We start from the raw sequence: 26,597 nt of genomic DNA on the forward strand, positions 1-26,597 counted from the left end.
TAATATGATTTATGACTTGCGGAGCTAGTTGGGGCTTTGGATGTAATTCCAAGCAGCAATTTCTCATTAGGGCTCCTAATGTTTGATTATGCAGCTGGGCGCTGTCCCCTCTAACAGGCAGGTTTCTTGACATGAGCCAGTTCCCAGCTGGGGGTTTTCACTAGACCAGCAGTATGCAGTGGGAGCTTGAAGGAAACTTCTGGGCAGGGCCTTAAGAAACTCAGGGCCTGGGAAAGTGGTTGTGTAACTCTGGCTTGAATGCAGGTAAGAAAAAGGCAACCAACTGACCCTTATTCTGAGCCAGGTTCAGCCCTGGGTACTCCACACACAACAAACATCTCGTTGATTCCTCAAACACCTCTGCTCTATGGGCACATGGCAGAAAGGCTCAAGGCACATTCCTGGGGCAAAACAGACCACCTGGGGGCGCCTGGGTGGCTCAGTGGGTTAAGCCGCTGCCTTCGGCTCAGGTCATGATCTCAGGGTCCTGGGATCAAGTCCTGCATCGGGCTCTCTGCTCAGCAGGGAGCCTGCTTCCCTCCCTCTCTCTCTCTCTCTCTCTCTCTCTCTGCCTGCCTCTCTATCTACTTGTGATCTCTGTCTATCAAATAAATAAATAAAATCTTAAAAAAAAAAAAAAAAAAAAACAGACCACCTGCTCGGCTGGCATGACCCCCACCCCCACCCCCCATCTCTCTGTGAAAGCTTTGGTGTCTCCACGAGGACCCAAGTCTGGGTGGTCTGGTCTCATGATTGGGCCTGTGTCTTAGGCCATGTTCACCTCTCACAGTCCAAGCCTCAGACCAGATGGACCATTTTTACTTCTTTCGGGGACTTAGGATAGATATAAGCCTCAAAAAAGTTGCCAAGATGTCAGGCACAAAAATGGACAGAGACTATATTTTTTTTTTGCCACCTGGCCTACCTGAAGAAAGTCAAAGATAAAACACCTTCTCAGCAGAGCACGCATGCTCTCTCTCTCTCTCTCTCTCACACACACACACACACACACACACACAGAGTGCAGCAGTGGATTTGTCCCATCCTTTAGTGTAGACCATTGTATCTAACTTTCGGGCAAAATATTAAGATGAACATCCTTGCTGGAATATTGAGTCCGGAGACACAGACCGATGGCAATCAAGTCTTCCTTGTCTAGCCTGCGGTCCCTCTTCCTTGGTCCACCCACTTGAGACTCACTTCACACGAGCAGGTACTGTTTCCGCCCATAGACTGAGTCAGGTCCTGCAAACCTTGGTGTGGAAGCACTTCCCCCACATCCCCCCAAGCAGGGACTGTATTTCCTCATTTGATGCTGAGACCTGAATCCGGATATTGACCTGAAGACAGTAGGGATTGGGGTGGAGATGAGGGAGCAGGCCTTGAAGAGTACACATACCGTCATGTGAGGCTTTGGAGGATGTCTTTACATTGTCTCCAGACACCTGGGAAGTTGTTTTTCTATGTCACGTAAGAGACATAGATTTAAGGAGAATTGGTCATGCAGAGTTAAGGAAAGTTGCTGCTGGCCTGGAGAGTTAAGGAGAACTGATCATGAAGATTCTTAGACGTTTGCAATCAGTATCCCTATCCCAAGTCTCAGGGTCCCACTCTTTTTCACTTTTAGGGCTGTAAATTTGACGTGAGAGACAAAAGGTTACACATTCAGTATACTTGGAAGCTCTGCTACTATTCTTATCAGACCTCAGGGCTGATTTTCAGCACGTTTGTCCCATAGATACAGGACATAGAAGTTATGGGCCACCGCAGAGGTTCTCTGGCCTTGCTGGCATGCCGTGGGTTGGCAGTAAGCTGTCCTCCACACTCTTCCATCACGCTTCGCAATGCCATCGATAGCAGCCAGCATTACCACGATCCTTCTGATTACCTCCTACCAATCCAAAGCCACGGCAAGGGCATATCCCAGCGGGTCCTAAGTTTTGCAGCATGTAAGAATCACCTGCTGATTGTCTAAAAATACTGACACCTGGCTTCCACCCATAGACCGTTTCATTTCATAGGTATGGGGTGGGACCTAAGCATGAGGTTATTTTAAACTCCCCACGTAATTCTAACGTGGAGCAATTTGGAAATCACAGGGTTATTCCTCATCTTGGCATGGGCCTCGTCGGTGCCTCGTCTTCCACCTCTATTTCACTGCCGGTGAAAGTCTCAGTGCCCCGCAGCACAGCAGGGCTTTTACCAGCCCGCTTTCCACTGGCAGTGTGGGCCCTTTGCCTTCAGACAGGTGGGCAATTCTTCTCCCAGATCCCACTCTGAGGGGCTGCTTCCTAGGGCCACTCTTGGAACTGTCTCTGCCCACATTCCTAGCACACAGAGGCTGAGCAAAAGCCTAGGGTGAAGACTTGATTGCGGAATGGAATTCCAGGGAAGCAGAAGAGAAGAAAGAGGGCAAGAGACAGAGGAAATACAAAGAGGTGCATTCCCTAGCTGGCCATGGCTCATGTGGAACCGATTGCTGAGGCCTGTAGCTTGTCTCAGAGAGACCACACGACACCACCCATCCTCAAATGGTCCTTCACAGGGGAAGAAGGGAGAAGGATTTGGTGTCTGACTCCCATCTCCCTCGGGTCCCGGTTTGCCAGTTGCCATTTCTGGATCGTGTCTGTTTGGGCATCAAGTGTCTCTCTTAGTGTCTTGCATCTCCGTGGTGATAGGAAAGCCCTGCTGCAGGAGTAGAGGTAAGAAATACGCAGCGCGGTGTGGGAGAGACCCTGCGTCTGTTGTCTGTGGCTGGGGGACCAACCCCCTAAAACTCAAGAACTTAAACCATCAGCTGCTTCTTTGGTTCACAGGCAATTTGGGCTGGGCTCAGAGGAAGGGTTCTGTTGGTCTTGCCAAGGGGGATGCACAAAGCTGCAGTCATCTGCTGGCCTACCTGGGACTCCCTTGGAACTGAATGGTCCAAGATGGCCATGCTCACCTGTCCGGCATTTGCTGTCTGACAACGGCAGGGTGTCTCTCTTCACACGATTGTTCACCCTTGAGGAGGCCAGCCTGGACTTCCTGACATGGCAGCAACATATTCCAAAAAGGGCAACAAGAGGCTGAGGCTCAGAAGTCACCCTGGGTTACTCCTATACATTTTCTTGGTCAGAGAAGTCACGAGACTCAGATCCAAGGAAGCAGAACTGAACCTCTGGATGGGAGGGGGAAGAGAGGCCCACCGCAATGGGCATACACACAGCAATGCAGGGGACCTCCGCGGCTGCCTTTACAAACAATGTAAAGCGAGCATTGTCACTTCAGGCCTGCAAGTAGACCCCTGATCCATGGCAGCAGTGGAGACAGCCACAGCCTCCTGGCCCCAAGACAGATGGGACAACACAAGTTGTAGTTAGACTCACGCCAACCCAAATCCAAGTAGCATGTGTGGCTCTGGCTGGCTACTACCTACATCCAGTTCAGGATGTACAACTATTTTACAGGGCAAAATGGTCATATCTAATAAAGCTGGAAATAGGCCTATAGTACAGTGTCAAAATTCCACTTCTAGAAGTTCTCACAGGTGTTCATAAGGTGAGAACAAATTGATTTCTGGTAACTTGGAAGAGCAAAACATTGGAACAACCTCCAAGTTTATCAAGAAGGGAATGGATAAATGAATTCTGATATACTCATTTAAATAGCATACTATACAATAACTAAAATAATATAGATATATCAGCGTGAATAAATGCCGAACTAAAATGGTGAGTGCTATAAAGAAAGCTGAAAGAGGTATACATATTGATGTAATTTGTATGGATCTTTAAAAAAACACAAAAATGATACCTTTGTTAATTCAAGCATAGAAATGTACCTTAAAAGAATATAAAACACATATGGGAAAGAAATTCTCGACTTCAGGAAATTGGTTATCTCCAGGGGAGAAGAAAGAGATTGGCAGTGGGGGGGGGGTGTGTGTCAAAAATGTGCAACATTGTGTTTATTAGAACAAAAGGTATCCAAAGTAAATATAGAAACACTAACTTTTCTTATACATGGGCCTTCAGATCATGAATTTTTGTACTACCTTTTTCAATACTTATCATATACTTGAAATATGTCATAATAAATAAAAACAAATATTTTAGAATCCACAAGGAGACCTCTATTCTGATCCAGATTCAGCTTCTAATCTTGCTCACAGATAAAAATAAGTCTGGGAGAGATACACACCGGAATGTAAAGGGTGCCGATCTGTGGGTGATGAAATTTTAGATTACTATTATTTGCTTAATTTTTATTGCAGTTTTAAAACATTGTTTGTATGTTTTATTATCAGGAAAAAATTAAGATAATTTCAAGAAACCTTGATCTTTGGCCTTAGATAAATCACCCAGCTTTAAAACCACACTGAGCACCACGCATGAAAATGAAGGAAAATCACCATTTTGTAGATTGAACCTCTGCATTGGCCTCTGTGGTCTTGCCTGTCTGCAACATAGCATGCATGACTGGCCATTAAACCCAGCTGCACACCAGTGTGCCTGGACTTTGGCAGGTCGGGGCACAGGAGCATTCTGTGGCAGACAAGTCTCCCCCCTCACTGGGAAGTGGATCCCCTACCCCAGTCCTTTCTTAAATAATTCTTGGCAACTGTGACCTACCTGAGGGAGGGCCCCCTGCTTCTCTATTATTAACCATCTCCTTTTTTTCAAAAGACAATAACCATCGTGTTTATGACCTTCCCTAGTCATAAATGAAAGGTATTCCTGGCTTCTCAGGTGCCAGCCCTTGTATGTTAGGGCCAGAGAACTGCGATTGAACGGAAAGTTGTAGGCTAATCTCATTTATGAACTTATACCCTGAAAATCCTAAACAAATCATTGTCTTCAGGATGACCTCAGAATGCTGGTTAGCACTGCAAGAAAACAAAAAAGAAATAAAATATATCAGGATCAAAAAGGAGAAGCTAATACTGCATTATTTGATATGATCATTTACACAGCAAATCCAAAACAACTGACAATCTATAGAACTGACAAGGCTCAGTCAATCGCTATCAATACACAGGTATTTTCTACTTACCAGCAACAATTAGAAAATGTATATTTTTAATGACACCATCACAATAGCAATAAAAAGCTAAAATTGATCCAGGAATGGATCTAACATAAGATGTACAAGGTCTTTACTTAGAAATACACTTTTTTGTTGAAAGATATAAAAGAGAAACGGAATAAATGGAAAGAAGCACCATGTTCATGGAAGGAAAAATTATGTATCATAAAGGTGCTGCTTTTCCATAAATTGATTATATAACTTGGTAAAATTATAATTGAAATCCCACCAGAGTTTTTCATGGGATATTTCCAGGGTCATTCAGTTCCACCAAGGGATGGGCCATGGGAAAATCCTCACAGCATAGTGACCAGTGGCGACTGCCTCACCTCTTCTCTGCCATCATCCCAAGGTGATGGGACTTGGGCTTCGGTCCCTGTTCACACCAATAAGGCAATGAGCCAGAGAGCCCTGCGTTGGGCCCATGACTGAGCTCTGTGTTTTTGAAAGAGGAGCAATGGAGAAAATTGGTTGGGGCTATTTCTATCGCTCAGGAACCAAAGTCTCTTCAACCCTGGGATCTGGCCAGCTAGGACATAATAAATAACCCTACCAGTGGAAAAAACGCCTTCATTTCATTCCATGAGTTTATAAATCAGTATGTTACTCAGTTATCCCCTGACTTCATCTAATATTTTTCTCCATCACTCCACCGTTGGGGATAGTGTCCTGCAGGAAAAACTTACATTCTGAAATGTGCATTTCATCTTCTTCCAATATGGAAAAGCAGGCTCAGCGAAGAAGGAAGAGTGAGTGGCTGTTGCCAGCTTTCCGCTTGGACACAAGCCATGGAGAGGCATCCAGGAAGAATCTCGTTGGAGGATGACTCTATCAGGCCGGATCAGGAGTTCATGGCAGCAGCTCATGCAGGGCACTCCGCTGACCCATGAGGCGGAGCAGAGCTGGCCCCCTCTTGAACTTGGTGTCTGTCTCTCCAGTCCGGAGGAAGCTGTATGACACCGCTCTGGCCAAAAGATCAACCCCAACAACTGCACCCAAGTGCAGGTAGTAGACCTCATTGTTAGTAAATCACTTCCGGTCACTTGATCTACATAACAACCCTGCAACTGTTGCCACTTGAAAAAAGGAGAATGTGGCATTTTACAGATAAGGAAGCAAACCCAGACTCCAAATTCATAGCTAGTAAGCAAACAAGCCAGAACTCATTTCCAGCTTCTTAAAAAATAACCGTCCTACACCTTTCTGTCTTCACACTCTGTACATCATTGCTCTCTACACCCTCACCCTGCAGCCTCATCTGTGCCAATCTCTTCCAGGTGCTTTCCACGCGGGGTCAAGAGAGCCTGCCGCGGTGGTTTTGCTCTTCTGCAGGCAGATAGAGGCCCGTGGTCAGTCCACAGGCAAGACCAAGGGAGGGTCTTTTGGTAACTTAATCAGCATGCCACCACTAAGAAAAAAGGCCCTTTCTCCAAACAAGGAAATTTCAAAGGGCAGCTGGCAACCCCTTCCCTGTGCGTGGCTGGAGCTTCCTGCAGGGGCTATGCACAGAGCTAGCACCTGGCCAGCCCACTACTGACACCTTGTGGCTGAGAAGCAGAGTTCCTGCTCATTTCCTATCAGAGTCACAAGGAAGGAAGCTGAATGTTAGGAGCCAACCATATCTCCTTCCTCTGTCTTTTCTGAGCTCCCCCCGCAACTGTCTCCTCTAAACCCAAAGTGCCAGGGCTGTTTGGGGGCATAACCCTTAGTGGGTCCCTGCAGAGCTTCCGCAGGGCCCAGGCTGCCTAGCTCCTGTAAAGCCACAGTGGCAGTCACTGGGCCCTCTAGATGGCACCTGCTGCCCAAGGCAGTCAACAGCCTGCATGGCCCTCGCCAAACAACTGACAGATGAAACAAGGCTTTGCTCATAAAAATAGGCATGAACCAGACACCTGAACACTGGATCTACTTTGGGGCCCTGTGTCTGCTGCCGCCAACTAAGCCTCAGAGCGTGGGCAGGGGACACCTGCTAGAAATAGAGCTGGTGCCAAATGGCCTCTTGTGACGGCCATGGAGGCAAATGACACTTTAGAGGCAGAAATCATCAAGGGACTTGTTCTTACGTCAGCAAGAAAACACTTCAACTTCTAAGGAGACACTGCTCGTAACAGGAAGAAAAGTACCCTTTGATGTCCATATGCGTACCCTATGGTAGAGGCATCTGACTGCAGAGTCTTGTCACTGCTTTAAGATGTGGTGTGCAATTATTTTAGCTCAAAGTATTTTCAACACTCCTAATGTAATCATCAGTATGGCTGTGATTCACTTAATTCATTTCATAAGAATTTAAGACAATTCTATCTCAGAGCCCCACAATTCCCATCACACTAAGTACCTAAGTGTCCTGAAGCAGGTCACCGAATCTCTAGTCCTTGTTTCCCCACCTATACAATGAGAAGTTTGAACAAGTCTGGATTTTTTTTAAAAGATTTTATTTATTTATTTGACAGAGAGATCACAAGTAGGCAGAGAGGCAGGCAGAGAGAGAGGGGGGAGCAGGCTCCCTGTTGAGCAGCGAGCCCGATGTGGGGCTTCATGCCAGGACCCTGGGATCCTGACCTGAGCCGAAGGCAGAGGCTTTAACCCACTGAGCCACCCAGGCGCCCCCAAGTCTGGATTTCTTTTTTTTTTTTTTTTTCAGCGTAACAGTATTCATTCTTTTTGCACAACACCAAGTCTGGATTTCTTAAGGGCAGTTTGTGAATGTTGTGAATGTATGTGCATCAAAATCACCTGATCTTCAATTAAAGACCCAGATTTCATACTTGCTCATCTGAGGTCTGAGAATCTGCATTTGAACACATTCTCCTCCTCCTCCTCCTCCTCCTCCTCCTCCTCCTCTTCCTTCTTCTTCTTCTTCTTCTTCTTCTTCTTCTTTTTAGTTAACTTATTTATTGGGGGGGAGCACATGACTGGGAGGAGGGGCAGAGAGAGAAAATCCTCAAGCTCGTCTGAGGTCTGAGAATCTGCATTGAACCCATTTTTTTTTTTTTTTAAGTTTATTTGTTTGAGATGAGCAGGGAGAGGGGCAGAGGGAGAGGGAGAGAGAGAATCTTCAAACTGACTCCCGACTGAGTGCAAGAGCCCAACACAGCCTGATCCCAGGACCCTGAGATCATGTCCTGAGCCAAATCAAGAGCTGGACGCTTAACACACGGAGTCACCCAGTCGTCCCCAAACCCATTCTTCAGGCAATTCACACACACACGCATGTTTGAGAATCACTGAACAAGGGAATCCAATGTCTAAGAGTTACTGAGAACCTATTATGCACCTGGCACTGACAAGAGAAGACCCTTCCCGTCTAGGAGCGCGCAGTCCTGTTGGGAACACGGACAAGTGAACAAAAAGATATAGTGAGTGACGACGAATGCTGGGGCAAAAAGGAGGAGAAAGGGGAAAACTGCCTGGAAGCGTCAACCTGAAGGCTGCACAGCGGAAGGGACGCTGGAGTTGTCTGGGAAGACGTGTTCACCAGGTGCACAAAGGGAGCCGCAGCCTACGGACGGACGTCAGGAGGGGCTCTGTCCACACCATGAGCCTGGTGTGACTTTCAGCCGCTGAGGTCCTGGGGCGGGGCGCTTAGAGACCTGAAGCCCCGCCCCGACAGGGAGGCCGGCATCTGTAAGAGGAGAGCAGCGCACTAAGGATTAATCTGCCGTTTTCATTTGATCCAAAAATGGATCCAGAGTTCTGGTAATCTCATCCTCTCCTTCCAAAGCAGTAAGAGGTCAGGTCCTCACGGAGGGAGGGCCCATGGGCGGGGCCGGGGCTGTCCCTCCCCGCACACGAGTGACAAGGTTGGGGATCTCCAGGGCCGACCTGGGGCTTGGTGTCAGCAAATCACTTTCTTAGTCAAAGGCGTTTTAAAAAATAGTCCTAGTGCTCGCTTCGGCAGCACATGTACTAAAAGGTAGTCCTAATTCTCCTTCCAATTTCTCTCCTCTTTCCCTCTTTATCCTTCCAATTTCCTTGGCTAATATTTAAAACTGTTTACTTTTGGTAGCTTTCAGAACGAGGTACCTCCCCCACCCCAAGAAAACGCACCTTCAGCTATTTACTATCTGGGATCTGATCCATGTTCTTAAATCCACCCCTCGTGGCCCTCAGCCTGAGTTCTGCCCCAGCCTTCTCACCCGATGCCCATTGTCCCTCAGCCCAGCCCAGAGGTGGGCTGGGGGCTCCTCCTACCAGCTCCTGGAAGCAGATTCTCCATTTTCAGAAACATTTTGTTAAATACAGACATTATTGAAAATTAAATTATACACATTACAATTAAATAAGTTTTGTTAAAAACAAAATTAATAGATGCCCTGACCTCATCACTTCCCAATTATTTCACCACATTATACTATTACCTACCCTCCAGAGGTTATGTATTTCCATTATATCTAAATAGTGGAAATACTATATAATGAGGGGCCACTGTGTGGGGTCTTGCCAACTCCAAGTTCAGCGGCATCACTTTGTTAGCTTGCAATTGACTGTAGTGAATGTATTTACACCATACAGCAGCTCCTTCTGCCCATGGGTCCTGTCTCCTCCCTCTAAAAAAACCACCTCTTTGCACCCCAAAAAAGAAATTCACACCATGGAAATCAACATATGCTAGAAATCAGGGCTTGATTTATTATTCTCTTAATTGTCTAGCCTTAAGAAAGTGATGGAAAACGTTAATAATGAGAATTAACCTTAAAAGCATCGTCACATCTACGGCTGTTATGTGGCAGATAGCACAAAAATTGGAGGAAATATTTCTCAGTGTTTGAAAAGTCATATCTGATGTAGAAAAGAAGTCACTCATGTCATTGATGAATGAGCAAGTGTCCAACCTCTGTCTTTGTGGTTGCACTTTCATGTCACGTTAAAACATGCAGGAAAATACCACTGAACACCCATTCAGCAATTGCAACCAAGTATAGGTAGGAGAATTCAGCAAAAATCAACAAAAGGATTCTGAGAGAATGAATTTGGTCTATGGAATTTATAATGAAGAGTGTTGCATATTTTCTATGATTTGTGAATTGCTTGCTACTCATCCTTAATATCAACAAAACTTCTACTACACTTGTGTGTGTGTGCACACATTTTCCCCTAAGAAAACCCATAGTTACTCACCTACCAGCGTGCCATTAATCTCTGAGCTTCATTTCTGAGGAAGACGCCTCACCCCCATCAAGGCTACACAACCTATAGTCAGTTTTCATTGCTGTGGTGGCCCATGGATTGAGAGTCCATGAAGACCCGAGTTCTCATCTTGGTTCAGCCACTCGCTAGCCTTCTGCCAACCCCCTCAGCCTTCCTCCGCTCCTCCATGTGCCTCAGTGGGTGTGTGGAGCCATAGGAAGAGTAAAGTCCGTTCCGGCTCTACACTGGTAATGAATGACTCAGGAATCCGTGAGAGAGGGATGCCCCCACAGTTGCAACAATGCCATCCGGGAGGTTTGGGGTGCACAGATGTACCCACCAAAGGACTCGCAACTCTATACTTCAGTGCCAAATGTCATATGTGAACTTACAGATATGTTTAAAATGCTCCCATGTTGTTTGGTTACTTTAATATGAATGACATGAATTCTTGGAAAGATGAGGAGAAAGGCCTTACCTATGAAGAATGTCTTTCAAGGCCTGTCTGTTTGAGATGAAATAACATCATTCTGCCTGTGGGGATGGGGTTAGAAAGACAGACTAAATATCCTCCTCAGGCGAGGGCACTGCTGTCCTATCTACCTCAGCCTCAGCCCTCTCCTTCTGGACTTGGCTGTCCTGCTCCCAGGGGACATCTTGGGCAATGACTTCTCCCCCCCAGGGCAGGAGCAGGGCTATCACAGAACGATGGCCCACAAAGTCTCATACTTACACAGAAAGCGCTGTATAGGTCCCACAGCGTCTTTGTAGCCTTCCCGGTGTTGGGCAGGAAATGGTTAAACGTGACAGTCCTGTTCCAAAGCAGCCACAGGCAGGGGAGGGGCGGCCAATTAATAACACAACTCAGGAAGTGTGGGCCTCCTTCTTTCTGCCCAATGGGGAAATTCATTTTCAATCCTGACCTCAATGAGAAAGTTACTCTTCCTGCCAAAAGGAGCTCCAACCTTCTCCATCCCCACGGCACAGCAGAATCAGAAGACAGGAGGCAGACTGAGAGATAGCCTTGAGGGAGAGCAAGAACCAAGGGAAGGGAGAGAGCAGGCAGCTCCACGGAGACTGCCCTTTCCTCAGTGACACAACTCAACACTCATTCACAGAAACGGAGGACGACGGACTGGGCTGGACACCGGAAACGCTAGAAACGCTAGATGGTGTGGAACAGCAGGAGACACAGAGAAAGGTCGGCCAAACTAGAAGAGCCGAGACAGAGCAGGCCCCATCGCCTGTGTGTTCCTCAGCAGAGAGTAAATGGAAGTCATACCCGGAGGCCACTATTTTAAACTAACCTATGATAAAAACATACGTCATTCTTATCCTGTTTTTCTCTGTCTTCATAATTCCTCAAGTTGAGGAACCTCTCTAGAAATTGTTCCAGATTGACCGCTGGCCCAAGAAGATCCTGACCTTGTAGGTCAAGTCCCAGACCTGATGCCTTGGGTGAGAAGAGCCAGGAAAGGAGCCCCCTGCCCCCTCCTCCCCATCCCTTTGTGGAAGGAGATCCTCAGGCAGCTTGTTTCCATGCAGGCTGGTGGCCTGTTGGCACATGTGACCCTCTATCAGCCAAGGTCCCACCAGGAAGACTGCCCAGCGGACATCTTTATGCAAGGCGACTCAATGAAGGGGACTAGCTGCACGGGGGACAGCGAGGTAACTCTGATGTTGAAGGCACAAAGGGAGGAGGTATAACGGGAGTTGTAAGGCCAAGGACTTTCAAGGAGGGACTGGAGTCTTGGAGGAAAGGCGGCTGCTGCTGGAGAAGCTGCCTGAGGCAGAGAGAGAAGGAGAGAGAGACCTCTTCCTTTGTTCCCGTTGGCTGAATTCAGCGAGGGACGGGTCCTCTGCTGGACAGGGCAGAGAAGGAAAAGGTACAGATTGGGGCTGGGGGAAAAGAGGTTTCCCAGAGCTAGCATACATGCGGTCATTTAATCCTGGAAGTCACCCCAAAAGTAGTTATTACCGTCTCCATATCACTGATGGAGAAACCAAACCTCAGAGACCTTAAAAGCCGATCCAGCCAGCAACACACAATGGTAAACTGTGGCACTGAAACAGGAACTTAGATCTCCCATCTGTACCCCCAGACCCTGTCCATTCTCTTATTTGGTCCTGCAGGGGTGTGAGGGGCAGGGATGTCTACGGAGCCACATGGCACTTCCAAGCTTCCAGTGGTAGTGGTCCTTAACCTCCTGCTCTTTTCCGTGCCAGGAGCCACAGTCAGGGTGGCACATGGTGTTCTGGCATGAGGGGAGGCTGTCGCGGGCCAGGACTGCCAGCTGGGGTGGTAGACTCGCGGGGGGTCTCGCCCAACCTCCCTGAGCCTCTACGAAAGACCTCTGTGTGCTCTTCAGAAGGCAGAGCAATGGGCCAATACACGGTCCATGCCAGCTAATTATCTAGCCCCCCTTCTGCTCCCTGGAAGACCCGGCCTGCTGGACGCACCGAGGGTCTGCGTGTCTAATGTCAGATGGCCCGGTTCCCCCTCTCAGCGGGGCTGGTATCTGGTTGGTCCTTCAGGTTCCCATTTGGCGCATAGAACACAAACATCTGCTGGGGTTCTGGTTGGCCTGGGGCGGACTTCAGAGCGGAGACAGATAGAGAAAGAGGGGGGAAAGGAGGAGGGAACTCAGGGAAGGGAAGCTGAAGGCAGCCTTTCTGGGGGGAGTTCATCAGCTGCTGTGTGATGGGGGCTCTTTCCAGCTCCCCCTCCCAAGAAGGGAAAGGCAAAAGAGAAGAATTTTCACGGGGTATCGTTGGAAAGCCTAAAGTACAATCTGCGGACGCTTCTCCTTCATTGCTTTGCTTCTCCCAACTGTTCCTTTTCTCACCAGTTGGCTATTATTTTCTAACGCATTTTGATAATTACTTTATCAATCAAGAAAGATAAACAAAAGCCTAAAAATACATCCAAGTGAATGAGTTCCCAGCGCCAACCAATCTTCTGTACTACGATTTTTATGGCTCTTTCTTTCTTTCTTTCTTTTTTCTTTCTAAAGACGTGCTCAGGAAACACTTTAAGGGCTTGATTCCTCACTCGCTGATGGTTCAGTAGAATATAGTATCCAACCTTTTCCCATCCTGGCACTGACGTAGCGGGCCGAAGAAATTCAGTGAGTTAAGGAAATGCTATCCAAGCAAAATAAATGCCCTAAAAACACATGCCTATGGTCTGATCTTTATTAGAGCGATTCTTTTTTTTGCCTTTGATTTGTTTATTACATCCACAGAGCACTGGGTCAATCACCTTATGAGCTACCCTGTAAAAACGTAAGATGTAGGGAATTTGTATCCTTGCATTGCAACTGTTTGGGAAGAAAAAGTGCCAGAGTGTCAGCGACTAGAGCTCATATTTCAGAGGCCAAAATGCTGTCTAGATATGTCCGGCGAGTGACGGAATGTAAGGATCCCCATCCCACCCCCAGCCTCAACCCCCTTCCCCACCCCTGCTCCATCTCATGGAGCAGCCCAGCCTGGCTTGGCTTATTAAGAGCCTTGGGGAGAAGCCACTGAACACTGCATTGGGAAAGAGGCATTAGCCTCAACTTCTGCCTCAGTTCTAAATCCATGACTTGGGAATGAAAAAGTCACTGGGGCAAAGCATCCGAATGACCAACTGGAAAGGCATACCCCGCCACCTCCCTAGTTTTCACTTCCCGAAGGAACAGCGTCTCCTACCAAAAGGGGTTCTGGGTTTTCTTTTGTATCAAGAACAGCACGGGACTAACATATTCATACTAGCATATCCCCAACAATCCATAGCAGGTACTATAGGGATATCAGACCTGAAGGAAACCATCCAATTTATAGCTGCTCACGTAAAAGCCATCAGGAGAATCATGAAATGATTCTCCATATGGTGCCCTGAAGCTTCCAAAAACTATACGAGAGAGAGGCTTGGAAGGAATTCTTTCCTTTTTGGAGACAAGGAGGGTAGAAGCCAAGCATCTGTGGCAACCTGGAAAAGACACTCCTCCCCGACGCTCACCCACCCCTGCATCCCCGGGGTGGCCAGGAGGCTCTGTCTGCGCTGCAGCCCAGTCACCCGGGGTCACCGACGCTGGCTCGGTAGGCTTTTCCATTAACCAAGCTTATGTTTTCTAGTACAAATGGACTCTGCAGTTACATTGTGTGGAAGCTTACAGACATGGTTTGCCAAATGGAAAAACATTTGGAGCTTGGGAAAATATCTTGCACATAAATTACTGAAGGCACAGAGAATCTAAAAGAGGGATGAAATCAGAAGCCAAGGAAAAGCCGGGAGGGTGCCAGAGTAAAATGGAGAGAGAGACAGAGACAGGGAAAGCGATGTAATGATTTCTCTTAATGACCTGCCTTCAGACCGAGAAGGCGAGTTCCTAAACCGTGTTTGAGCCTCATAAAAGCCATGTGCCTGAGTATGGGGAAATATCCTTTAAATGGCAAGATCAAGCCCTCATTTTTCATCCTTCCTGAGTGGAGCTCTCCATTGATTTTGTTAAGTGCTGGCCACCAGTAAGAAACACAAAAGCTCGTTGTCTTTGACTGTGTCAAAGGCCAGTTACACACTTGTTAATTTCCTGATTTATGACACTGAGAAGATGGGGCTGGGGCGGTGCTTCTCCTCTCTCCTCTCTCCCTCTGTGTGTGTGTCTCTCTCTCTTTTTCTCTCTCTGTGTCTCTGTGTCTCTCTTTTGGTGGTGGCGGTGGAAACTATTAAAATAGAGGCAGATCAGGAAGTTTGTGATAAAGAGAAGCCAGGCTCTCGTCTGACACACAATCTCTCTCTTGGCTTAAGTAAACTTGCTCCTTCAAGGCCTGCCATCAACAGAGTCGGGCTCACGTTTCACCACTAAATCTGAGTCAACAATCTCTAATCTGGACACTGGGTTCGGAATCCGGGCTCAGGTTGCACTTGGAAGCTGACAGCAGGGACGAGAGCAGAGGAAAATATGGCCTTTGTTTCTGGTTTGATCGTCCCCACCGAGCGGAGCTGGGGTCATGTGTCGTTTTCTGTCATCAACAAGATAAAAGTTTGCACCTCTCTGGCCCTGAAATGGCTCTCCTGCCATTTCTATTAAGGCCGGTGAGCTCTCTGCCACAGGATCGGAGGGCCAAGTTTGTAGAGAGCTAAGATTTGGAGTCCTTTTCATCTTTCTGACATGTGATACCGTGACTTAGGCAGCCCCGGCTGGGTTGCTATGCAGATATACAATTTCTGAAAAGTTACACCCGGAAAATGAAAACCCCGGGCTGGATTAGCATTTCACAAAGAACAGGGATAAAATGTGTAGCAGTTGGGCTAAAAATAATTTTTTTTTTAAATTTTAAAAAAAGAAAAAGAAAAAAGAAAGAAAGAAGAAAAGAAGAAAACGTGAATTAAAGGTTCATGAAAACAAACTCTTTTTTAAAGCATCAGTAAGTATAAAAATATCTCCTTGCGTGCCTGGCCTTTGGTCCTGAGCCGTCATCCAGCTACTGTATGTGAAGGAGACACTGAACCAAATGGCGAGGCTGGGAAGGAAGGTCTTGGCGCAGGGTCGGGGTCTGGGGGTGCTGGAATGTGAAATGAAAATGGTGTGGCTGCTTTATAAAACTCATCTTTCGTTCTACCTGTAGTTGTTTCCATTGTTTTGATTTTGTGATCATCTTTCCCTTTTGTGTAAATAAACCTAGAAAGAAGGGGGGAGGAAAGGACCACATAGTCTAAAGGTTCTGACTAAATAGGCTTCAGGAGCCACGCTCCTTTTCATTACCAAGGTCAAAGGGCAGACCTTCAAAGCTCACTCACAGGTGCCTTTCTCTTCATTTCTTTTTTTTAAGATTTATTTATTTGTTTGAGAGAATGAGAGTGATGGGGGGAGGGGCAGAGGGAGAGGGAGAGAAAATCTCAAGCAGACTCCTCACTGAGCACAGAGCCCCACATGGGGCTCTATCTCATGACACTGAGATCCCAACTTGAGCCAAGAGCAAGCATGGGACAGTCAATGGACTGTGCCACCCAGGCGCCCCCCGCCCCCCACGAGCCTTTCTGACTGAAATCTTTTGTCAAGTGTTTCACATATCAGAAATGGTCTCCTGTGGGACACTTAAAAGGCATGTGACATGCTTGCATGAGGAGTAGCAGAGGGGAAACGACTGAGGGCTTTCCTTGCCATCCTCGGGAAGGCACCTGGTGCCTTCCAACCGAGACAGCATATTTCTCTGCCCCAGTGGCCAAGACCACACAGTGGGGGAGGCGGTGGCCCCTCACCAGCTGTTCACACACCATGACTTCCCAACAGCCTCACCTGCAGAAGCTTGGGAGGGATGCCCAGAGCAGGAAATGGGAAAGGGAACACAGAGGCTGTGGAGGAGATGGGAGGGGCTCCACTAACGCTGCTCCCACAGCAGATGAGGGAAGTATGGCCGCCATGATCTACACACAAGCCCTGGGTCCCTCCTCACCTGAGGAAGGTACAGCTGATAGAGCAAAGCAGATGAGTGCAAGTAGAGAGCTGTGGCGGGAATCCCCTTGAGCACCCCTGTGTGTTGGATCAAGGGGCTGGCAGTGTTCGTAAAGAAGACTGTTGTCTTTCGGAACAGGAATCCCTTGGAGATGAGGTGAAGAAGATGGAGGCAGTTGACTCTTTCTGGAACTCCAGAGATCAGAGCCACTTTTGACCTCCTCTAGGTCACTTCCGGGATTGATCTCGAAGAGGAAATGATATACATGAAAGTGACTGGTGTAAAATCCGGCCACACATTCAGGAATTAAATGCTCTTTGATTCATGGGTGCAGGAATCTCTCCATCCACAAGAGGGAGGCTAACGTGGGTGTGTGCTGGTTAAATGTGGGCTCTGGCATCAGACTGACCAAATGCACTTTGAGACTTCGCCCTCACCTAGCCTCTGCGTGCTCCATTTCCTCAGCTAGAACATGGGAGTAACATCAGTATCCTCCTCACAGGGTTGCTGGGAGGCACAAATAAAATGATGCAACTAAGTGGTATTTTGTGCTCATTGGATACATGTCCATTAAAATTAGCAGTGGATTTCACTCCCTCTTGGTTTGACCCAACACTGCACGTGAGAAACGGATGAGGAAAGAGCCTGATACGTTCTCAGAGGTCTGCAAGCAGGCTGCAGTGACATCACCAGGCATGCGTTCTGTTGTCCGATTCAGATTCAGACTGAGTTAAGACCTGAGTTGACACCGGAAGCTGTGGTGCCCTCAAAAGGGCATGCACGAGGGGTCAGAGCGTCCAAATGTGGGCTCTAGCACTCACAAGCTCTATGACCCACGCCTCTCCCTTCATCTCCTGGATGGTGCCTTCCTGACCCAGACATGGGGCTTGTGCACAGATCATGTGGTTTTGTGACAGTGGCCCAAGACCATCTGAGTGACCACCCCTGTCGTGGCGTCTGGCATGGGGAAGCTGTCGGTGTTTCTGTCCATTTATTTGGTCAGCTTAGTCGACCAGTGATCCATCCAGTGGCCCAGCCTAGAAGTGACTGTGGGGCTTGGGTTCAGCCCCCTAGAGTCTGTGAGGAGTGACACAGCCCCCAGGGGACCCCAGCAGCTCTGCCGCTGCTCTGGTGAGCCACCCCCATTGGCCATCTACACAAGTAGCTGGAGACAAGGTTGAGCTTAGGGCTCAAAGCATCAGCACCATGGGGAATGGAAAACAGCCTCTGACCCAGAGCCCCCTTTCTCCCCACCCCAGAAATCTAACATGGCTGCCAAAGTGCCTCTCTCTTCTCTCCTCCCTCCCCTCTCTCCCTCTCTCCACTCTCTTCCTCTCTCTGAGCTACTGGAACAGCGCCCGCCCCCCACACCCCGTCTCCCTCAAACTTTACCTGCACATACGCTGACAACAGTTGACTTTTTGATGTTGTTCAAACCCAGGTGTGAGGAAAAGTAGGAGAGTTTTCCCCCTCTCCAACACGGTCCAATCTCATGGTGTAGGCACCAAATCAGTGACCCCACCCTGCTCTGTGGGCTGAGCCATCAGGCGTCCTGGGCCCTGGTGAAGCAGCTGGACAGCGCCGTGGGCGGTGTGGACACGGGAGCCCGCGGCTGGGCCCTGCCTCTTACTGTGTGTAGCGCCTGGACAGGAAGCCCCCTCACTTTCATGCCTCAGTTTCCCGGCTATGAAACAGGAAGGACGATGACAGCAGTGCCCCACTCACGAGGCTGTCGTGAGAACCAAACAAGTGAATGTGTGGAAAGCCCGCATGTCCAGGGGTTATGTCCAGAGGGACACCTGTCTCGGCGGAGGGCCCTTTTCCCTAGAAGAATGCCACACACTGGCGGCAGCTGTTCATTCCAGCCAGGGTAGCATGATGGATTAAGAGGCCCTTTCTGGATACTGAAGCCTCATTTACCATCTCTAAGAGTGTCCAAGGGTCACACTTAGAGGTTATCTTGTGTCCAAGACCCTCCTGGGTTAAAAGCGTCGTAGTTCTCCGACCTGGAATCATCGCATATCACAGAAACCCCGGGACCATGATGGAGTCTTATTCTCTTGTGTAGCTCCCTGCATCCAGAAGAAGCCAGAGGTGGGCTGCCCCACGGGCCGCCACATCATGTAGGCAGCATGAGGGGACACCTGCTTACAGCTCAAGCTCCCATTTTTAAGGGAGCACCTATAGTGCGGGGCTGGGGGCAGCTTTGCAAAGCGGTGAATCTAGGCTCCCGATGGGCGATTTCATAAACCTTGGAAAATATCCAAGGGGATTGCTGGTGAGACCGAGAAGCGGCCCATCTTTTCCACAGCCCTATCTTCCCATTACATGTAAGCTACGAGGGCATGGGCTGTGAAGTTCTTCCTGTCTCCCCTGAGCATTGGACATGGGGCCCCGGGGCCAGTGGGGGTTTGATAACTAACAAGGAAGACCCTGCCTGACGTGTTTCTCAGGAAGCGGAGTGGTCTCAGCACTTTCCCACACCCATAAGGGGCAGTGGCCGGTAACCACGAATGCTCAACCCTCTGGCTTAGTTTAATATTGAGGACCACTTTGGAACAAAACCGAGCCACTGCCAAACTTACAGGAAGTCAAAATGACTCTTCATGAATCTGTCATCCATTTTTCTCCGGCTTGAACGTGCATGGCCTGGGCTCTGGCCCCCAAACCTCATGGATTTGAATCCCATTCTGCAACTCACTGGCTGTGTGATCTTGGGCAAATATTCAACTCACTGAGATTTGGTTCTTCTTTTATAATAAAGGGAAAAGAAGAAGGCCTTTCTCATACGGTTTCTCTGAGGATCAAACAAAGCCTCAGCACATGCTAGGAATAGTTGATGTTCTCATATCTGTTTCTCTTTATAGATAGTTTTGATAGCCCAAGAGGATTTTGTATTTAGGGAACACCAAGATTAGGAGAAGAAAGGGAAGGAAAAAGGTATCCTTATGTCTACTGAGATGCCATAAAATCCTCTCGTGTTGGAACAAAGGTAGCTTTTGTTTCTAGAAGGGTCAAACTGTTTGCTCAATCATCTTGGACTCTGACCACAGCAAAATCAGCATCCTGGATGATTGTCTTTGTGACCAAGTCCAGATGAAAAATCCTACCTGGGACTCTGCACCAGACAACCACAGCTGGGTGTCTGAGCCCCTGGCACGTCCTCAGCTGGGCCTACAGAGCTCTGACAGAATTGTCGTCATAACCCCATGCCAGGAACCTGCGAGAGTCCCTGTTTCCACAAGAGAAAGAAACCTGGTCTCCAGAATCCACTCCCAGGAAGGCCTCTCAGAAGAAGCTGCCGACAGGGCCTACGTTTTTTTGGAAACGTTAAACCACCCCCGTGTGGGACTCAGCAAATCAATTCACCTTTCCAGGCTTCGGTTTTTTTCACAGGGAGAACAAGAGGATGAGATAGGTCGACACTGGCTAAAACCAGGTACTTATGTATTAACCACCTTAGAAGTCTTCTGATGTTTTAATTCAGGTACCAAGGAGAAACCAGATTGACCCACCCATTCTTGTAGAGTTAGATTAACACAAAAACATCTCCCAGCCTGGAGGAGGGGGGTGTTGAGATGGTGTGGTGGGAATGAAACCTGATGGGGATGTTTGCAACTGGATGGTGCTTCTTGGAGCCCCCCAAAACCCAGCCCTGATCAGGAGTGGGAGGGTGGTTGGGAGGAACACACAGTCTGCAGGCCCAGGACCTCACTACGCATGTCCCTTCATGTTCCTCAGCAGCATGAGGAAGCAGCCCCTCACACAGGCCAGTGGCCTCTTGTTTGTACACAAGCATGATTCACTGCAGGTCAGGAAGGCCAACGTCGCCCCCGTATCTCGGCATCCTTTAAAACGTACTCACTTTATTTTTTAGAAATTTTTTTCCCTGGGGGAAAGAAATGAGCACCTTCTGTAACAAGGAAAATAACAATAGTCATAATAATGAGAAAAGCAAAAATAAGCACATGTAAGTGCATTTTTTTTCTTAGAGATTTATTTTTGTTTGATGAAGCTGACACCAGTCAGGGAGAGAGGAGAATGTCGGGAGCCCCGCAGGGAAGCGAGCACCCAGAAGAAGGACCGCTGCTTCCTGCGGGGTTGGGGGGGCTTGGGGGGGGTGTTTGGTGTTGGGGTTTGTTTGTTTAATTTGTCGCTGGAAGTTTTCCTTTTGTTCTCTTTTATAAATCTCTCCCTGGGCTTTCAAGCTTCCCCTCCCTCCCACCTCCCTTCCCCTGTCCCCTAATTTCATTTTTTAAAAAGCGAGCTCGCTCGCCAGGTGTGTCCCCCAAGCTCTCACAGCTCTAATAAATAAGGAGCACCTGTAAAACAGTAGCTTGACTTGTTAAGTGACTCTGTACAAAGGAGAATATAGAAATACAGTATGTACACGGCATCCGCGGGCCCGTGGTGCTTCAAGGCCAGCGCGACACTGTCCCGGCCTCACCGCCCCCAATCCCCCCCCCAACACCGCCTGCCGCCCCTCCTGTCTCCCGCTCGCTTGGCGGCGGCCCTGTGGGGCGGGGGGTGGGGAGGGGGGAACACCTGGACCCCTCAAGAGGGAACAATTGCTTTATCTGAGTTAGTAAACAGATACACTGAATCACAAGGTGATTTGATTTTTTTTTTTTTTAGTTTTCTTCTTTTTTTGGATTTTTTTTCTTATTTTTTCTTTTTTTTTTTTCTTTTTTCTTTTTTTTTTTTTTTTTCTGTACTCATCAGAATGGGATACTCCACGACTGTCTCACCAACTCAGTGTCAGTACACATGCTCTCGAGGACTTCTGGACTCGCAGCTACGACCGTACAAGTGCACACAAGAAAATCTACCCTGTTATCCTCCACCCACTGACCGAGGATCGAATTGCACATTTCTCTTAACCATGACAGGAGAAAGCAAACAGTGAAACAGAATCACGGGCGATCTTTCTCACTTTCCCGCTTGTTTCCACCGGTTCGTCCATACCATTCTAATTATCATGAAAGGACTCTGCGTAGAGAGAGATTGCTTCACTGACTTCCTGGATCACCGAAAACCATCAAGGTTGAAATTTCATCCAAGTCTTTCGTGACGCCCAGCAAACAGTCCCCCTCGGATTGTTTTACACCTTGAGGGCATTTTGGTCTTCAGTTCAACACTCTTGCTCTGTTCCCAAATGGGGCGCTATTTAGGAGAATTTAAAGAGAAAGCTGAGAAGAATAAACATTTACCGAGTTCTCTTGGCATTCAGTCTCTGAAAAACCACAGTATAAACTATTCATGCTGCTTCTTACATCTGTCAAATCGAAAATTAAAAGCCATAAAAGTGTAACACTGAAAATATGGCATTAAAAAGGATAAAGGTGGCCTTTGTAAAAATAACAAGAAAAGTATATCAGCCAATAAAATATTCTAACTCTTCATTTAAAAGTGCATCCTGGGCAGGACAGAGACGACGCTGAAGTGTTGGGACCCCAGGACGATCCCTCTCCGCCTTCAAAACGTGGACAGTACAGGTCCCAAACCGTACAATGCAAAATCACAATTCTTCGTGTAGCAGCAAAACCACAGCAGTTTTTAAAATGACTAAAAAAAGATGTTTGTTTTCAAATTCGTACCATCTTCCAGCCTCACCCTCTGAGCCTCGAAGATGGAGCGGGGAGAGTACCTACATTGGTCCTTGTGGCTTGTCGGTGTCTTGTTGTTCTAAAACCAGGGGCGAAATCCCTAAGTTCCTCTGGGGAAAAGCAGAGACGGTCGGTGGCCACAAGAAGGCTGGGCCGCTTGGTAGGTCCAAGACGTGCTGGCTTCTCTGGGCTGGAGGCCACCGAGGGAGGACTGCTTCCTCCGAGATGCTTAATGACAGGAAGCGGCTTGATTCGTTTGAGTTTTAGCCAGAGGGGGTGGTGAGCTGACCAGCTGGTGTCGTTGGATGGCGTGACATGGTTTGCTCTGCGCCCTCTCTCCACGCAGGGGACCCTGTGAGTGAGCGTTCCTGGGAAAAAGAGAAGAAGAGGCTGGTCAGCATCCGAGGGATCCAACCACACCCCTACCCCACGCAGGGACAGCCCAGGCAGGAGGCAGGGCCGCACGCTCTGACCCAGTGGGCCCAACCTGCGATGAAGGCCCAGGACAAGAGAGCACAGCGTGATTCTGACGTGTCTTTAATTCACAGTTCTGCTCCGGGTCAGCCCTGCCAGCTTTGTGTGAGGAAATGAAACACGAGTCGCTTCTTGGAATGCCGTAATGAGCATGGGGCACCACGCCCTCTCCCAAGACCACAGCAGCATCCCTTGGCCACCAGGCAACCTTCGACCTCCCCTCATACATCACGCTTAACTGGCAGCCCTTTTGAATGACCCAAGGTCACCCCAAAGTGAGGCCAGGTCACCCGGGGGCCCTGGAGCTTCAGACCTCACCCCTGTACTCTGGCTCACAGCTCTGGTGTTTGCTACAAAGGAGGAAAGCCTAGAGATGCGCTTTTTAGCCCATGAATAGCAACTGCAGACATGAAGACCTCTCTTCAGAGGTTTCCTGCAGAGGCAGCTGAGCTGGAAGAAATGCCCCTCTCTGTGGGTCTTGCCTGACAAAGGTGAGCCATTCCCATCTCTTGCTACCTGAACCAAACAGTAGCAAGGGACTGGCAGACAATAAACCAACAGGGCTTCGGGATCCCAGGGCAGAGGCTCTGAAGGGGACTGTCCATTTCTGGGAGAATGCCCACCCGGCTTTTACCACAGATGTGAGGCTCTGCCTCTCCATCCCTACTGGCTCATTTCATTGGCCACCTGTCCCTTGGTTTGAAATATAACCTCCTGAGGACACTCAGGGACTCCTAGTAAACAGCCACTTAAAAGTCTGCCAAGCAAACTGTAAAGTCTCTGAGGTCTGGGGCTGTGTCTGTTTGGCCCACATCGCCACACCAAGCCCCCGGTTCAGCTAGACACGCGTTTGTCCAGTGAATGAGGGTCACGCAGCTCCCGTCCCTCACGCCCTCAAAAAATTCCTTTTCTCTCCTGCTGATCCATAAGGATGTCAGAAATGTGACTGGGTAAAAGCTGACTGAACGTGAGGTTTACGAGACAGGGGACTCGTAAACATCCTAACAAGGGTTGAGATTATTCCTAGAACAATGAACAAATAACCTCACAGAGGCGATAGAATTGAAAACTTGAAGGGACCCCAGAGATTTCTGAATTTTATAGATGAAGAAAAAGAGGTCACAAAGAGACCCGCAAACTTGCTCGGGGTGTCTGTAGCCTGAATTCAGCACACGTATGAGGTCAGCATGCTTGTTGGGAGGACTCAACACGAACTTGTGCTTTCAACCCTGCTCTCCCAGTCCTGGTGTTAATGGTAATGATAATAATGATCAGCCAAAAACAAGGTCTGAAAATCTGAATGTGCATGACAGGAAATGCCTGAGTTCCCCAAATCACATTAAATCACCAGATCTGTGTGTATTTAATATGTATATTAAAGAACCAAAGTGAAAATGCAAAACACCACAAATATGCAATGGGGGTTGGAATTACAAGGCCATGGAAACCTTTTCATTTGGCGTGGTCAGATTTGGAAATGTGGTTATTTATCTCTGAATAAAGAGCTCACTTTTTATTTCTTTCTTGTCTCTCTCTCCTTTACTTCCTTTTTCTTTCTTTCAGAAAGAAACAATGGCAAGAAGGGATACAGAAATAAAAATGTCAAGAGCTACTATCAAATGAGAGGTCATAAAGAATTGGAAAGGAGACTCAGAAAGCACGAATGGATCCAAAGATACAAGTGTAGCTTCTTCTGGGGCAGTTCTTTCCATTTAGGGAGCATAGCCTGGAACTTGCTTTGAAGGGAGGAAAACCATCCCCACCCCTGGGCTTGGGACCAAGAGTGACCAAATCTTGTAGCTGGAGGAGGCCTCTGAATCCTTTCTTTAAAAAGGAAAAGGCGGGGTGGGGGGGATGGTGCTCAGAAAAGCGTTTAACGCTTTCTACCAGTGACTGGGAAACACCGCCATTTTGAATGACTTACTTAAGAATGCCGTAATGGCTTTTTCAATTATGTGGCTTTTTTTTTCCCCCTTTAATGTAATCATGACCTCAAAAAGAGGAATATTTCTCAAACGAGTTTCTTTATATTCAAATCACCTTTGGACAAAGTCCAAACATGGACAGCATCAGCCTACTTGGAGAAAATTTCAAGGCTTTCATAAGGGACTTGGGAAAACGGGATTATAATGAGAGCCATTCTGGAACCTTAACTACAGCGTTTGCCATCCCAAACACTATAATAATCATTATTATTCTCTGGTATCTATTATTGTCTGGTAAATAATATGTGTTTTCCCCCCAAGTTCTACAGGGTGCAGCTGCACAGCACTCTATTTTTTGCAGCCCCATTCCTGCTGCTCTGAAAGCCTCCTCACACCGAGCTTATTTTAAGAGAATGGCAAAGTAGACAATTTGGGCTGTTTCCTTGCCTCTCGCCACACACTTGCCATGTCTGGGACACCCACGAAGGCCAGAGGGTGGCAGCACAAGTCCCTGCCTGCAGTCACATTTGAGGAGGGGGTGGGATGGAGGTCATCCTCCTTGGGTTCCTGTGAGCCTGGCTGGTTCAGGGCAGTCCCCCCCCCCCCACCCTCTGTTGGGGACCTGGGAACAGACTCTGGCTTCAATGACAATGAAGAACGGAGCTTGGGCTTCACCTTCCCAAAGTGACTGGTATGCAACGTATGAAACTCAAGAGTGGGGAGGAAGCAAACTTGGAGTTTTAGAGAGTGATCATGAGGAAGTTCCAGAGCCCGAGCCTGTCCCTGTGCTGCCCTTGCCAAGCAGAGGGATCCTAGGGAAAATTCATCCACTCTAAATTTCTTGATCTGAACAAAGGGGAAGTTACTATGATAAGTGAAACAGAGACACTAGTTACAGTCCAGCGTGTCCCCTTCCTTAACCTGCCCAAGCCTTGATTCTTTTTCTGAGAAATGGGTGCCTCGGTGAGATTTTCTATTATATCTTCCACCTCTCAAGTTCTGTGACCGTAGGATTTTTGGACCAAAGCCAGTGGTCAACTATGCAGGATTATAAACTTGAGCATAACATAAGGAAGACTATTAATAAATTTCTGAACTCCAAAGCCCAAAGTTCCGGAGACTCCTTTCTATGAATCTCTCTCTCACTCACTCACACACACACACAGCTCTCTGGCAGAGAATTTTGGAGTGTCCCTTAATGCAGGGAATTCTGGGGAAGTGACTATATTTGTGCTTCCCATTTGGATTATCCTGTGAGTCAGGGGTTCATCTCAAGGCAGGACAACCCAGGGTCCTATAACATGGACTATCACGTGCACACAGCCCATCTCGTATTCCATGCGTGTACTGTATTTGAAGACCGGCTCCACAATGCACCGTCTCCAGCAGGCTCATATGGCCAGGTGCCTTCAGAATTTCAGGCCCCCTCATCCCTTCAGGCCAGAAGAATGAAGAACCTTCCTTAGGGAATGCAAGCACCAAGGGCACTGAGAGAGCCTCTGCCTGCCTAGCACTTTCCTTTCTTTCTTTCTTTTAAACTAGACTCCACACTAGGGCTTGACCTCACGACCTTGAGACCAAGACCCGAGCTGCAATCAAGAGTTGGACACTTAACCGACTGAGCCACCTGGGTGCCCCACTTTTCCTTTTTTCATCAGGAGAGCATTGCTAAGAATGTGATCGAGTTACTCATCCTCTTTTACCACACAAGAGTTTGCAGAGAACTACAGAGAACAAAAATTGGGCCTGAGTACTGGTAAGTTTTTTCAGTGTCGATACAGTCAAAATACGACCATTTTCACCTTTCCTTCTTTGGCCTTTACAGTCTAAGACTTAACACTGGTTGTGTTTAAAAGGAAATTTTGTAATTTCTATGCAACCACTTCCAGAAGTAAACGTGCATCCAGAGAAAAATGTTTATCTTATCCTACATCCCAACATTTGCAAGCTGGTCCCT

At 48.0% G+C, this 26,597-nt stretch overlaps 1 protein-coding gene across 2 annotated transcripts in view; it reads right to left on the reverse strand.

Moving 5' to 3' along the window:
* Nucleotides 1–20,547: 20,547 nt before the first annotated feature.
* Nucleotides 20,548–26,597, reverse strand: part of LOC123942504 (sine oculis binding protein homolog) — a 162,315-nt gene continuing 156,265 nt past the window's right edge. Inside the window, exon 6 of one of the 2 annotated variants that reach the window (XM_046006475.1) lies at nucleotides 20,548–22,609. The gene's annotated coding sequence lies outside the window, so the exon portion shown is untranslated. The remainder of the gene's footprint in view (nucleotides 22,610–26,597) is intronic. The other variant, XM_046006474.1, reaches the window with a different exon arrangement.

The sequence above is a fragment of the Meles meles genome, chromosome 5 (genome assembly GCF_922984935.1).
Source record: "Meles meles chromosome 5, mMelMel3.1 paternal haplotype, whole genome shotgun sequence".
Taxonomy (NCBI): domain Eukaryota; kingdom Metazoa; phylum Chordata; class Mammalia; order Carnivora; family Mustelidae; genus Meles; species Meles meles.